The following is a 13,659-nucleotide window of genomic DNA, read 5'->3' as shown; positions in this document are numbered from 1 at the left end:
TAGCTTTATAGAGTGCAAGAATAATATTTTGCTGTGAAAGAAGCAGCACTCATTGCAGAGAGAATCAAGTAGGTTAAAGGAGTGGTGAATGGAAAGGATGATGATGATGATGATGATGATGATGATGATCAACATCATCATCATCATCATCCTTTCCATGTTTAGTCATATATCATCATCATCATCATCATCATCATCATCATCATCATCATCATTATTGCTTACTGCCTCTCCTCATGGATCGAGACAGGAAACAATAATAGACCAACAAACACATAACATCAGTTAAAAAACACTACATCAATTAAAACTACATACCATTTAAAAGAACAGACAAGACACATGCATATTAAAACAATCCACATTAAAAATTCATCATTTAAAAGTTACAGTTTAAAATCATCTGGATAAGCAACCCAGAAGACTCTAATTTTTAATGCTGTGTTATATTCAGAAAGTGTATTCAGCTGTTGTTAAATGATGATGATGATGATGATGATGATGATCCTTTTCTTCTTCCTCCTCTTCTTTTTCCTCCTCCACTGAAAAGGGGAAGGCTGTAAGAGTTGCCTGGAAAGCTGAATTTGTTGGGAGTCAGACAATAACATTCATAACAACAGCAACAACCACAGCTTGAGAGTCCCACAGAAAAGCAGTCACTGGAAATGGATCAATGGTTAAGACTACTGAGACTAACTTGGGTTTTAAAGGATAAGCCAATATAAGATTTTCTGAAAGACTGAAAACCATTTATGGACTTTCTGAGCCACAAGAATTCTAAAGATGTTATAATGCGTAATTATGGTTATTTGTAACTTTAGTAAGTTTATTTAGTTGGATCTGTAATAGTAGCATAACATTTTTTGTCTTTTTTTTTACTAATAGGAATTAGGTGGTTAGAATCCTTTTGTGTTTTAGTGAGTCAGTTTAGTGTATCAGTTAGTTTGTGTTAATTGTGTTAGTTTAGGCTTCAGTTTAGTATTAGTATCGTGTTGTAGGCTCAGTTAGTTGGTTTTGTTGTTGCTGTTGTTGTTGTTGTTGTTGTTAACTGTCATCGTGTTGACTTCGACTTCATGGCGATTTTGTGGATGAGACTTCTCCAATACTTCTCCGAGATCCAAGATGTGTCATCAGTCTCTCTGCTCAGGTCCTGCTGGCCCAGGCCTGTGTCCTATGTGGTTTTCCTCTCTTTCTAATGTCTTCCACTTTTCCTAGCATCATTGTCTTTTCAAACGATTCATTTTTCCTCATGATGTGGCTGAAGTACGACAGCCACAGTTTAGTCATCTTGGCTTCCAGAGAGAGTTCCACTTTGATCTGTTCTAGAACCCATTTGTTTGTCTTCTTGGCTGTCCATGGTATCCTCAGCACTCTTCTTCAGCACCATGTCTCAAAGGAGTTGGTTTTCTTCTTATCTGCTTTCTTCACTGTCCAGCTCTCATATTTGTATGTGGTGATGGTGAATACAATTGCTTGGGCTGTTCTTACTTTAGTGGTCAGTTGTATATCTTTATGCTTTTATGATCTTGTTCAGTTCTTTCAAAGCTGCCCTTCCCATTCCTAGCCTTCTTATTTCTTGACCATTGTGGTCAATATTTGATCCAAGCTATGGGAACTCATTGACAACTTGGAGTGACCTCATTATTTAGGGTGAATTCTTGTAGATCTTCCATGGTCATTATTTCATAATGTTCAAAACTAAGCCTACCTTGGCACTTTCCTCCTTGACTTTTTTCAGTAATTGCTTCAGGTCTTTGTTGGTTTCTTCTAGTACTAATGTGTTGTCTGCATATCTTAGGTTGTTAATGTTCCTTCTTCCAATCATCAATCCTCCTGTTTTTGAGTCTAAGCCTTCTCTGCATATGCTATTTTGTACATACAGGTTGAATAAATAGGGTAATAGTATGCAGCCTTACCTGAGACCTTTGCTATTTGAGAACCATTCTGTTTCTCCATATTCCAAGGGTATTAAAAGAACTGTCAAATGTAATATTGGAGCCATTGGCAATAATCTTTGAGAACTCCTGGAGAACAGGAGAAGTCCCAGCCGACTGGAGGAGGGCAAACGTTGTCCCCATCTTCAAAAATGGGAAGAAAGAGGATCCAAACAATTATTGTCCAGTTAGTCTGATATCTATACCAGGAAAGATTCTAGAGCAGATAATTAAACAGAGAGTCTGTGAACATCTAGAAAGCAATCCCATAATCACGAAAAGTCAACATGGGTTTCAGAGAAAGAAGTCATGCCAGACAAATCTGATCTCTTTCTTTGATAAAATTACCAGCTTGGTAGATGAAGGGAATGCTGTGGATATAGTATATCTTGATTTCACTAAGGCCTTTGACAAAGTTACCCATGACATTCTTGCAAACAAGCTTGTAAAATGTGGGCTAGACAAGGAACAGACTAGAAAACTGGGCAAAAGCTAACAAAATGAAATTCAACACGGAGAAATGTAAGGTACTGCACTGAGGGTGGAAAAATGAAATGCACAGATATAGGATGGGGGACACCTGGCTTAAGGAGACAACATGTGAAAGGGATCTAGGAGTCCAAGTAGACCACAAGTTGAACATGAGTCAACAGTGCGATGCGGCAGCTAAAAAGACCAATGCAATTTTAGGCTGCATCAATAGAAGTATAGTGTCTAGATCATGAGAAGTAATAGTGCCACTATATTCTGCTTTGGTCAGGCCCCACCTGGAATATTGTGTCCAGTTCTGGGCACCACAATTTAAAAAGGATGTTGAGAACCTGGAGCGTGTCCAAAGGAAGGTGACTAAAATGGTGAAGAGTCTGGAAACCATGCCCTCTGAGGAATGACTTAGGGAGCTGGTGATGTTTAGACTGAAGAAGAGAAGGTTAAGAGGTGATATAATAGCCCTGTTTAAATATTTGAAGTTGAGGAGGGAGCAAGCTTGTTTTCTGCTGCTCCAGAGAACAGGACCCGAAGCAGTGGATGCAAGTTACAGGAAAAGAGATTCCACCTCAACATTAGGAAGAGCTTCCTGACAGCAAGGGCTGTTCGACAGTGGAACACACTCCTTCCTTGGAGTGTAGTGGAGTCTCCTTCCTTAGAGGTCTTTAAACAGAGGCTGGATGGCCATCTGTCGGGGATGCATGGCAGAATGGGGTTGGACTGGATGGCCCTTGCAGTTTCTTCCAACTCTATGATTCTATGATTCAGTTCTGATGGCAGCTTCTTGCTCTGAGTATAGGTTGTGCATCAGGACAATCAAAATTAGTGGCACTCCAATTTCTTTGAGAGCATTCCACAGCTTTTTGTGAGCTATGCAAATGTTTTTCTCATAGTCAATAAAACACAAGTGGATTTTCTTTTGGAATTCTCTGGTCCACTCCATTATCCATTGTATTACATTCCTCTTCTGATCATACAGCACCCCCACCATTGGTTTAAATTTCTCTTTGAATTCCCTAATCTTGTGGAAGAGGTCTCTTGTTCTTCCTTTCTTGTTATTGGTTGCTATTTCTCTACATTGGTTGTTGTAATGATTCTCTTTCTTCTTTCTCACTAATGGTTAGACAGTAGCATTCATGGTTCTTTTTTCCATTAGAGTTGGCTCCCAGACTTGAAATATGACTTGAGATTTGAAGGTTGAAACCTGAGACTTGACTTGACACGTGAACCCGATTACATCACTGTCACAATTCAAGAAGGATGTTGACAAGCTGTAGTGTGTCCAAAGAAGGGTGACCAAAATGGTGAAATGTCTGGAAACATAGCCTTATGAGGGGTATCTTAGGGAGCTGTGTATGTTTAGCCTGGGGTAGAGAAGGTTAAGAGGTGACATGATAGCCATGTTTAAACATTTGAAGGGATGCCAAATTGAGGATGGAGCAAGCTTGCATTCTACTGCTTCAGAAACCAGTACCTGGAGGAATGGATTCAAACTGCAGGAAAAGAGATTCTACATAAACATGTGGAAGGCCTTCCTAGGGATAAGAGTTATTTGACAGTGGGATACGCTGCCTCAGAGTGTGGTGGGGCCTCCTTCTTTGGAGGTTTTTTTTTTAAAAAAAACAGAGTCTGGATGGTCATCTGTTGGGGGTGCTTTGATTGGGTGTTCCTGCATTGAAGGGTCTAGACTGGATGGCCCTTGGGGGTCTCTTCCAATCCAAGATTCTATGATTCTATGAGCTCACCATACCTATCCAGTTGGGACAGAATGACCTCACTATCTGAAAGGGCTTGGAGCCAAGAAGGTTGATAAGCCATAGAAGCTTGCAAACCAAACTAACCTTTGGCACCACACAAAACAGGCCAGTGTTGCCCTTTCCACCTGGCATAGCTAGAGGTTTCATGTCTGTGTACTGCTGGTTGGCAAACAAGGTCCCAAACTGTACACATTCACTTCTCCTACAGCAGTGGTGCAGCAGAAGCATGCTGGGCCCATAACCAAGAGGCTGATACATGAAAATAATCCTTTGCTTGCTGATTGCAGCCTTTTCTTTTTGGCTGAGAAGGGACCACTTTTGAAGGATGGAACCTGAGTCCTTACTGACCTCTGAAGTCTGGTTGGTGAGCATGAAGCCCCTCCAGTCTAATTTATGCTTGGCTCCCTCTGCAGCAGGAGTCACAGAGGAGCCCTGGTGGCGCAGTGGTTAAATGCCTGTACTGCAGCCACTCACTCAAAACTATAAAGTTGCGAGTTCAATCCCCAGCTAAGGGGGCTCAAGCTTGACTCAGGCTTGCATCCTTCTGAGGTCACTAAAATGAACGAATACCCAGATTGTTGGGGGCAATTAGCTTACAGTTGTAAACTGCTTAGACGCTTTTAGTTCAGTATGAAGCAGTATATAAATGAAGCTGTTTTTGTTTGTTTTGTCTTTAGCAGAGGAATCTCTGTAATCTCTGCCTCAGGCCAAGTGCATGGAATCTCCTCATAGGAAATTGCTGCTCCCTGAACAATTCAGGGATGCTGGAGGTGCGCTGACAATTCCCTGACTTTTAGGAAGCGCATCAGGCTTTCACACACATACACTTCCTAAACGTTTTAGTGGTGTTTTACCAGTGCTTACCCCACAGTAAGCACTGGTCTGAAAATCTTCTTCATCACACTGAGAAAGCCCAGTGGTCTGATGCTTCTCACAAAAGCAGAAAGTGATGCCCACTGCCTTCTTTCAGGCATATGATCAGGATCAGGCAGACCTTCAGATTGTGAGACAGAGCTATCTGTTGCACTAAGCAAGCTGCAAAAGAGAAACAGAGCAGATGCTTCTACACTGAAAAAACACTTTGCCATGTGATCAGCAAAGAAGGTTGCAAAAAAACTTCCCTGGCCAGGAATCGAACCCAGGCCGCAGCGGTGAGAGCACCGAATCCTAACCACTAGACCACCAGGGACAGACAAGGATGTTTTCCTCCTGAAGTTACTTCAGGTGGCCCTTCAAATTACCTCACACACTCTTTGGTTCTTCCCTACATTTGGACCAAGAAATTTCATTTTTCCACACCCTGATGCATACAGGTGTAACAGTTTTCCAGTAGCCTCTTCCCCTTGTTGTTGTCATGTGCCTTTAATCTGTTTCCACTTATGGCGACCCTAAAGCAAACCTGTCATGGGGTTTTCTCAGCAAGATTTGTTCAAAGGAGGTTTTTCTTTGTCCTCCCCTGAGACTGAGAGAGTCTCCCTCATTGTGGTTGTGTGTTTGTTGTATTTAAAAGGGTTGTGCATCCTGCAATGGGTCAAAAGATTAGCCCCCTAGACACCCTACAGTGTGCCCCCTGCCTGCCCTGGACCACTAAGGCCTACCCCATAGAGTTTCCCCTTTGCCCATTCTGAGAAGGACCAGGAGGGCTCAGGCTGCCTCCCCTTCACAAAAGCAAAGAGGTGCCTTCTCTGAGGCTTGAACTCAGGATGTTCAGATTATAAAACTGATACGCTGCCTACTATGCTAAGAAGGCTTATGGGAAGAAACAATCTTTGCATACCTTTACTGTGCAGATTCAATCCAGGACCAGACAGGAAAATGACACTTAGGCAAGACAATGGCCCTGGGAACAAACCAAAGCCCTTCCCTGGCCGGGAATCGAACCCGGGCCGTGGCGGTGAAAGCGCCAAATCCTGACCACTAGACCACCAGGGAGGAGGACAGGAACAGGAAGCATTTGAGCAATGATTTCTTAGCAAATTGCTCAGTGCCATCTATGCAGTAAAGACCTCTTGCCCAGGAAAAGATATTCTTGAAAAAAAGAAGACTGGAATGAAATGCTGAATAAAATGAATTTAAGAACCATGTATAAATATCTGGCCGATTCCAGAGTACAATATGTCTTCATGAACTCTAAGTATAAAAATAGTCACAGGACAAGACTGGTAGACATCATAGCCATGTTAGTCTCAATCAATACGTGAAGGGATCTTGTAGCACTTTTGAGACTAATAGAAAGGTTGCATCTGCACTGAAGAAATAAGGCAGTTTGATACCACTTTAACTACTGTGGCTCAATGCTATTTAATTCTGGGAATTGTAGTTTTGTGGGATATTTAACTTCTCTGTCAGAGAACTCTGGTGCCACAACAAACCACAAACTCCAGGAATCCATAGCAATGAGCCATGGCAGTTAAAGTGTCAAACTGCATTATTCCTGCAGGGCTGATACAGCCCAAGAAACAAGTTGGTAGTATAAGCTTTTGTAGACTTAATTTCATCTGAGGAAGTAGATTTAAGTCTACAAAAGTTTATACTACCAACTTTTTTCTTTCTCTCAGTTAGTGTCAGTGGTGCTACAAGATCCCACTGCATACAGGATAAAAGTGAATGTTAACATGCACAAAGGTGGAAACAGGTATGACAAAATAGCTGTGGCACCTTGAACCATAGAAAATAGTTTTGCAAACCATCCATAGCCCATCAGCTTTTAAAGAACTATTTCACTCTGAAGTACATTGGTTCACACACACACACATTAATTTTCCTTGCACACACCTTAAAAAAATAAATTTTCATCTATTCATATATTTACATACATTGACAAACATCTACATCCATATCGCTGAAGCACTCTTACTTCCACCTATATGTAAAGAGATCTTGTAACACCTTTGAAACTAAATGAAAGAAATTGCAGTATGAGCTTGCATAGACTTAAGTCAGATGCAAGGAAGTAGACTTAAGTCTACGAAAGTTCATGCTTCCAACTTATTTCTTTCACTTAGCCTCATCGGTGCTACAAGATCTCATTACATACTTATTTTGCAGACTAACTTGGCTTTGAATTACTTCCACCTAGTATCGCTTGTCTATAAATTTAATTTGCACAGCTGTGTTGATCAGGTGTTATAATGACTGAGCACATTTCATTTAGCACCTGAGGCCTCCGGTCTGTTTGTCCTCTTTTTTCTGATTTGATACCATCTGTCCCTTTCTAGGGGCTGTCCATGGTTCTGAACCTACTTCCAAATAGGTTTAGCTTTAGCACCTTGGTAGTTGTTGCTGTTAATTGCCTTGTGTCAGATTCTCAAGGCGGCCATGTGGATGAGACATCTCCAAGCCGCCTGTCCTCCACTGCTCTGCTCAGGTCCGGCAGGTTCAGATCCATGACCTCCCTGATCAAGTCTAACCATCTGGCATGCAGTCTCCCTCTCGTAACTATTGCCTTCTACTTTTCCTAGCATTATTGTCTTCCAATTACTCAGGCCTTCTCATGATGTGGTCAAACTAGGACAGCCTATGAAAGGAAAATCTGCTGTGTGACTGCATGGCCCAGAGCAAACACTAGCAAAACAGAATAAGGCTAGTTCTGGTCCTTTTGCCGGAGAAGGAAGCAGAGATTCCATCTGTGCACATTTTTAGCAAAGAGCATCGCTAGTCCTGTCAGCAGCAGAAAGGTTCATCTTCTGTCTTTTGGGATGCTAGTGGCAAAAGGGAAAGTCTGGAGCACCTAGGAGATGATGGTTTTGATCCATCGACCTCTGGGTTATGGATCCAGCACACTCCCACTGCATCACTCTGCTAAGTGTCAGAAAGGGAACTTTTATGGCTGGTCATCTGGGTTATCACTAACACTGAGCCACAAAATCTTAGGGCAAGTGGGGACTGAGAGGGAACACTGCCCAGGTCTCTGTGGCGCAATGGGTTAGCGCATCTGGCTGTTAACCAGAAGGATGGTGGTTCGAGCCCACCCAGGGACGGCTGTGGGCAAACCCCCCCCCTTGACAAGGTGGCCGAGTGGTGAAGGCGATGGACTGCTAATCCATTGTGCTCTGCACGCGTGGGTTCGAATCCCACCCTTGTCGACCTTTTCCCACATGGGGAAGCAGTTCTGGAGTGTAAGCTTTGGCTGTGAATCCTGGTGGTGTACTTTTAAATTTGTTACCTAAGAAGCAACCCAGGGCATCTGTGTTCCTTGTCTCCCCACCCACTTACCACAAGCCTTCTGCAAATGGCAGGGGTATAGTTTTTAACTCATTAATAGTTAGGAGAGAGTGCAAACCATCCCAGGCAGGATCCAGACACAGTTGCGGGGAAAGACCAGCTATCTCCCAACTGAGTGGTTGAGTGGTGAATGGACTGCTAATCCATTATGCTCTGATGCATGGGTTTGAATTCCACCCTTGTCAACCTTTTCCCTCTTATGTAAGAGATCCAGATTTGAAATATTGGCTTGCTTCTGTTCGTTTTAATTTGTAGAACATTAGAACATTCCTTTGTCCCCATGTTCTTCTGTTAAAGCAACAAAAGTTTAACAAAGGTTTATTGTCAACCTGCCCTGTTTGTCCAGTTTTGCATTTTTACTTTGCTGCAGCCCTGTACTCACACCAGTCTGTTTATATGCAGATGCAAAGATGCGTATTTTCTGTGTTAAGTCAGAGCATCCAAGCTTCTTTTTGCTCTGGTTTGTTTTTGGCCCCAGAGTGTGGCTTCACATCGAATCCATGCCAATTTCACCTCAGGCATTGTCAGAACAGCTAGGCTTCAAACTGCTTTGAAGCTGCTTTATTTTGCCAGTGCAGACAACGCCTAAGCTAATGAATATTTCAGATAAAAGAAGAAAACTATAATCTCACCATCTCTCCAGAGTAAGATGTATAGGAGAAGAGAGATGGTGGGGAGATTATGGGGACCAGGACAGAGAAGGAGAGTAACTTCCTAAAAGGAAGTGACCTGCATTACATGGTTTGTTTACCAGTTTACAAAGCATTTATTATCATGCCATTTAATCCTGCTACTGAGCAAATGGGAGGTTTAAATGAGGGAAGAGAGCAAAGTTTCACCTGCAAGAACTTCTAGCTATCTGAAAATCCCCACTGCTCTAAATAGCAAAGAGGGAGCAAGGGAGAATGCAGAAATCTTCCAACAGCGCCACTCTGTTTGGGCCTTGGATGGGAAAAAATAAGAAGGTAATGTGCACCAGCTGGGACTCGAACCCAGGTCACAAGATTGGAAACCTTGCATGATGCCTCTACACCACTGGTGAAACAGATACTTTCTGTGGTATTAAAACCTGATGGGGAAGAAAAAGTTGGCAGGAAACTCTCTGTATTCCCTCAGGGGGTTAGTTATTTTGTAGTAGCTGAGAATTTGTCCTGTCAAAGGTAATTCTGCTGTGTGACTGCATGGACCAGAGAAAACACTTGCAAAGCAGAATGTGGCTGGTTCTAGTGGTGGGGTCACTAGGGTTGCTGTCACCCAGTGCATTAACCCATAGTGTGTACTAGTCTGTATGTTATATGAAAGCAATGTATACTTTTAATCATTATTTGGGATGAAGTGAGAATATATACCTAGTGAAATTGACCTTAAAATTTTACAGTTCAGGAAATGTTCATATGGCAGACTTAACAACTTAGGTAAACAACTTGTAGCACTGTAGATGCTACTGGGCTGCAACTCTTATCAGCATTAAACCAACCCCACCACCATTCCCTTATCCTTTTGTGTCCTGTCTATTTAGATTGTAAGCCTGAGGGCAGGGAACTGTTTAATTAAAAGAAAAATGTAAGATGCCCTGATTGCCTTTGTAGCTGAAGAGCAGGGTATAAATACTAAAAATAAATAAAATAAAAATAAATAGCGTCACCCAAATGGACCGACTGGAATTGAGATGCAGACGGGGAGGAGGTTCTCACTCTAGGAAACCCAGCATCCTGCTGCCACCAGCCAAGACAGCAAATACAGGATGACTCTCTGAGCAAAAATAGTTTTTAATTACAATACAATAAAATAAATCTCCCTTGGCAAGGAAAGAAGTCACAGCAAACAGCCTCCACCCATAATGGAAAGGAGCCAAAGGGATCAGGAGGTGAAGGCTGCAGGAGAAACGGTCAGCAGTTTTACACTTTCCTCAACCTCCCAAAGGGGAGCAGCACACCACTTATCTGGGCACCACAATTCAAAAAGGATGTTGAGAAGCTGGAGCCCTTCTCTCCCTGCAGCCTCATAAGATTCTGAGTTCAAACCTCAGAGAAGGCACCTCTTTGCTTTTGGGAAGGGCAGGCAGACTGGGCCCTCCTGGCCTTTCTGAGATTTTGACCTTCTGCAGACTGCACAATCCCTGTAAATACAACAAACACAAATCCACAATGGTAGATGGTCAAGCAGCCATTTTTCCTTTTACTTAGGGCTTGGGTAGACCCTCTCCGTCTTAGAGGAAGCCACAGGCAAACACCCTCTGAACAAATCTTGCCAAGAAAACCCAATGATAGGTTTGCTTTAGGGTTGCCATAAGTCAGAAATGACTGGAAGGCACACAACAACATGGGCAAGAGATTACTGAAAAACTGTTACTCCTGTATCCATCAGGGAGTGGGAAAATGAAAATTTCTGGTCCAAATGTAAGGGAAAGTCAGGGAGTGTGTCAGGCAAGTTGAAGGACCACCTGGAGTAACTTCAGGAGGAGAACATCCTTGTCCATCCCTGGTGGTCTAGTGGTTAGGATTCGGCGCTCTCACCGCCGCGGCCCGGGTTCGATTCCCGGCCAGGGAAGGGTTTATTTTTCAATTTTCTTGCTTGACAAAGTCTGGTTTTTGAACTATAATGGGATTGGAAGTGCAGAGTAAAAGCATCTGCCCTGTTTGTCTGCCTTCTTAGCACAGCAAGTAGCTCTGTCTCACAATCTGAAGGACTGCATGAGCCTGAGCCTGAGAGTAGGCAGTTGGCAGCACTTTCTTCTTTTTTGAGAAGCATCAGACCCCTCGTCTTTCTCAATGGGGCAAAGGGGAGATTCCATGTGCTTAACCAGAGGCAGAGATTGCAGAGATTCCTCTGCTAAAGACTCATAAGGAACTTCCATGACTCCTGCTGCAGAGGGATCCACACACAAATTAAATTAGTTTGAGTTGAAGAATCTGAAAATATGAAATGAAATTGAGAATTTCCAGGCCTCAGACAAGATTCTAGAGGTGGGCAACGTTCGTTTAAAAAATTAATGAACCCAGAGGGGGCTGTGCTGGGTGGGACAATTGGCCAGACTTTATGGTGTCCCTTGTCCTATATTAGAATCACCCGAGGCCTTTTGTTTTCCCAACAGAAACACAAAACAGGTTTTGGAAAAGCTTCCCCACCCTGAATGAAAACATGGGTAGGGGATCTGGTGTAATTATTGCCCTTCAGGGTCCATAGAGGGCAGAGGGATGGGATTTATTACTTTAGATCTCAGGCTGCAAGTAGTCTAAAGTAATTATTGTAATTGTAATTTTAATGTTTAAAAGGGTAGGACCCAAAATACTGCTGCTTACATTACTTCCAGGGATAAAGCCTTCCAGTAAGTCTGGGATTCTTACAGAACTTACTTCTGGGCTCCAAAGACTGTAATAACAATTACAAAACTGGAAAAAATATATTATTCTACGGATTACAGATCCAACTAAACTTACTAAAGTTACTAGTAACCATAACCACAAATTATTGCTTCTTTAGAATTCATATTGCTCAGAAAGTCCATAAATGGTGTCCACTCTTTAAAAATATCTTCAATATTTAAAACCCACATTAGTTTGGCAATTTGGGCTAACTTCTTCCATCATCGGTGCTTTGGTCCATTTCCAAACACTGCTTTTCTGAAGGGCTCTCAAGATTGCTATCGCTGTCAGTGTTATTATCTTACACACACACACACCCAACAAACCCAGCTTTCAAGGCTGCTCTTGCAGCCTTTCGCTTTTCAGTGGAGAAAGAAGAGGAGGCAAAGGAAGAAAAGAAACATCATCATTATCATCATCATCATCATCATCATCATCATCATCATCATCATCCTGATATTGTGTGACTGTGTGGATTCCCTTTCCATTTACCACAACATGTAACCTACTTGATTCTCTTTGCAATGGTGCTGCTCCTTTTATAAGAAAACATGATTCTTATATTCTAAAAAGCTAAAACAGCAGAAACTAGTAAATATTTTTTTCTGAATCTTGGACTGCATGTACACTATAGAATTAATGCAGTTTGACACTGCTTTAACTGCCATGATTCAGTGTTATGAAATTCAGGGATTTGTAGCTTTATGAGCTATTTAGCCTTCTCTATCAGAGTGCTCTGGTGCCACAAGAGACTACAAACCTCAGGATTTTATAGGAGGGAGCCATGGCAGTTAAAGCAGTGTCAAACTGCATTAATTCTGCAATGTGGCAGCAGTCATGGAAGATACTTCTTTTCAGCCCCCACTTTTATGACAAACCAGCAGATAGGCCATTAACGGTCCCTTGCTGTCATCTAGCAGAGTGGCGCAGCGGGAGCGTGCTGGGCCCATAACCCAGAGGTCGATGGATCGAAACCATCCTCTGCTAGGCGGCTGCAGTCTTTTGTTTTTGTCACCGGCATCAATGAAGACAGATGGAGAATCATTCCAGTGCTGGAAATACTAGCTGTGTTTTCTACTAAAAATATGCACAGGAATAGCCCATGCTTCCCTCTTAGACAAAAGGCTCAGAATCAGCCACATTTTTGCCTCAAAAGTAATGCCTTTGGGTGCCACAGGACAGGCTTTCCTTTTAACAGCCAAAACCTCGGCTGAGATTAAAATGACTACGTCTGGAGTGATTCCATAGAGAGGAATCCTGCCAGTTTTTGTTTGTTTGTTTGTTCTTTGCTTGCAGAGTTTTTCTACCCGGGATGGATATTCCTTTCATCAGTTGTACCAGTGGTGTAGAGGTATCATGCAAGGTTCCCAACCTTGTGACCCGGGTTCGAGTCCCGGCTGGTGCACACTGCCTTCTTATTTTTACCCTTCCAAGAGGTAAAGAGAGTGCAACCAACCAGAAGGTACAGCCCAGTGTCTCCATGCAGTGGGGTATTTGCCAGGGTTAAATTAGGATTTAATCAGGGTTTGCATTTGCAAGGGTTTAATTAAGAGCCATGTGTGCAGAGAAATAAAGAGCTTGCCTAAAAATTGTCAGCAGGGATCCTTGAAGATCTTTTGCCTGTATGAAAATATAGAAGCAGGGCACTTGATTCTTGCTTTGCATATTGGAGGCACAGAACGTGAATCCTCAACAAGCCTGTCAGAATGTACAGCTTGGCTTGTCACAGCAGCCGCTAAAGCCTGTTGGATGGAGGAAGAGGAGGAAAAAAGCATCCCTATCCATCCTTGGTGGTCTAGTAGTTAGGATTCAGCACTCTCACTGCTGTGGCCTGAGTTCAATTCCCAGCCAGGGAAGCTTTTTGCATCCTCCATGCTTTCCAGATTTAACAAA

At 42.6% G+C, this 13,659-nt stretch overlaps 1 protein-coding gene and 9 non-coding genes across 12 annotated transcripts in view; 7 read left to right on the top strand and 3 right to left on the bottom strand.

Moving 5' to 3' along the window:
• Positions 1–13,659, top strand: part of LOC121921919 (zinc finger and SCAN domain-containing protein 31-like) — a 43,841-nt gene that overhangs the window by 5,937 nt on the left and 24,245 nt on the right. The window lies entirely within an intron of this gene.
• TRNAE-CUC lies at positions 5,295–5,366 on the bottom strand. The gene has a single exon. It is a non-coding gene; the product is annotated as a tRNA-Glu (tRNA).
• TRNAI-UAU lies at positions 5,855–5,927 on the bottom strand. Its single transcript has one exon. It is a non-coding gene; the product is annotated as a tRNA-Ile (tRNA).
• On the bottom strand, positions 6,038–6,109 carry TRNAE-UUC. Its single transcript has one exon. It is a non-coding gene; the product is annotated as a tRNA-Glu (tRNA).
• TRNAN-GUU lies at positions 8,084–8,157 on the top strand. Its single transcript has one exon. It is a non-coding gene; the product is annotated as a tRNA-Asn (tRNA).
• TRNAS-GCU lies at positions 8,181–8,262 on the top strand. The gene has a single exon. It is a non-coding gene; the product is annotated as a tRNA-Ser (tRNA).
• On the top strand, positions 10,880–10,951 carry TRNAE-CUC. Its single transcript has one exon. It is a non-coding gene; the product is annotated as a tRNA-Glu (tRNA).
• Positions 12,682–12,753, top strand: TRNAM-CAU. Its single transcript has one exon. It is a non-coding gene; the product is annotated as a tRNA-Met (tRNA).
• TRNAG-CCC lies at positions 13,101–13,171 on the top strand. The gene has a single exon. It is a non-coding gene; the product is annotated as a tRNA-Gly (tRNA).
• Positions 13,551–13,622, top strand: TRNAE-CUC. The gene has a single exon. It is a non-coding gene; the product is annotated as a tRNA-Glu (tRNA).

The sequence above is a fragment of the Sceloporus undulatus genome, chromosome 2 (assembly GCF_019175285.1).
Source record: "Sceloporus undulatus isolate JIND9_A2432 ecotype Alabama chromosome 2, SceUnd_v1.1, whole genome shotgun sequence".
Taxonomy (NCBI): Eukaryota; Metazoa; Chordata; class Lepidosauria; order Squamata; family Phrynosomatidae; genus Sceloporus; species Sceloporus undulatus.
This window is presented reverse-complemented; position numbering and strand designations above follow the sequence as displayed.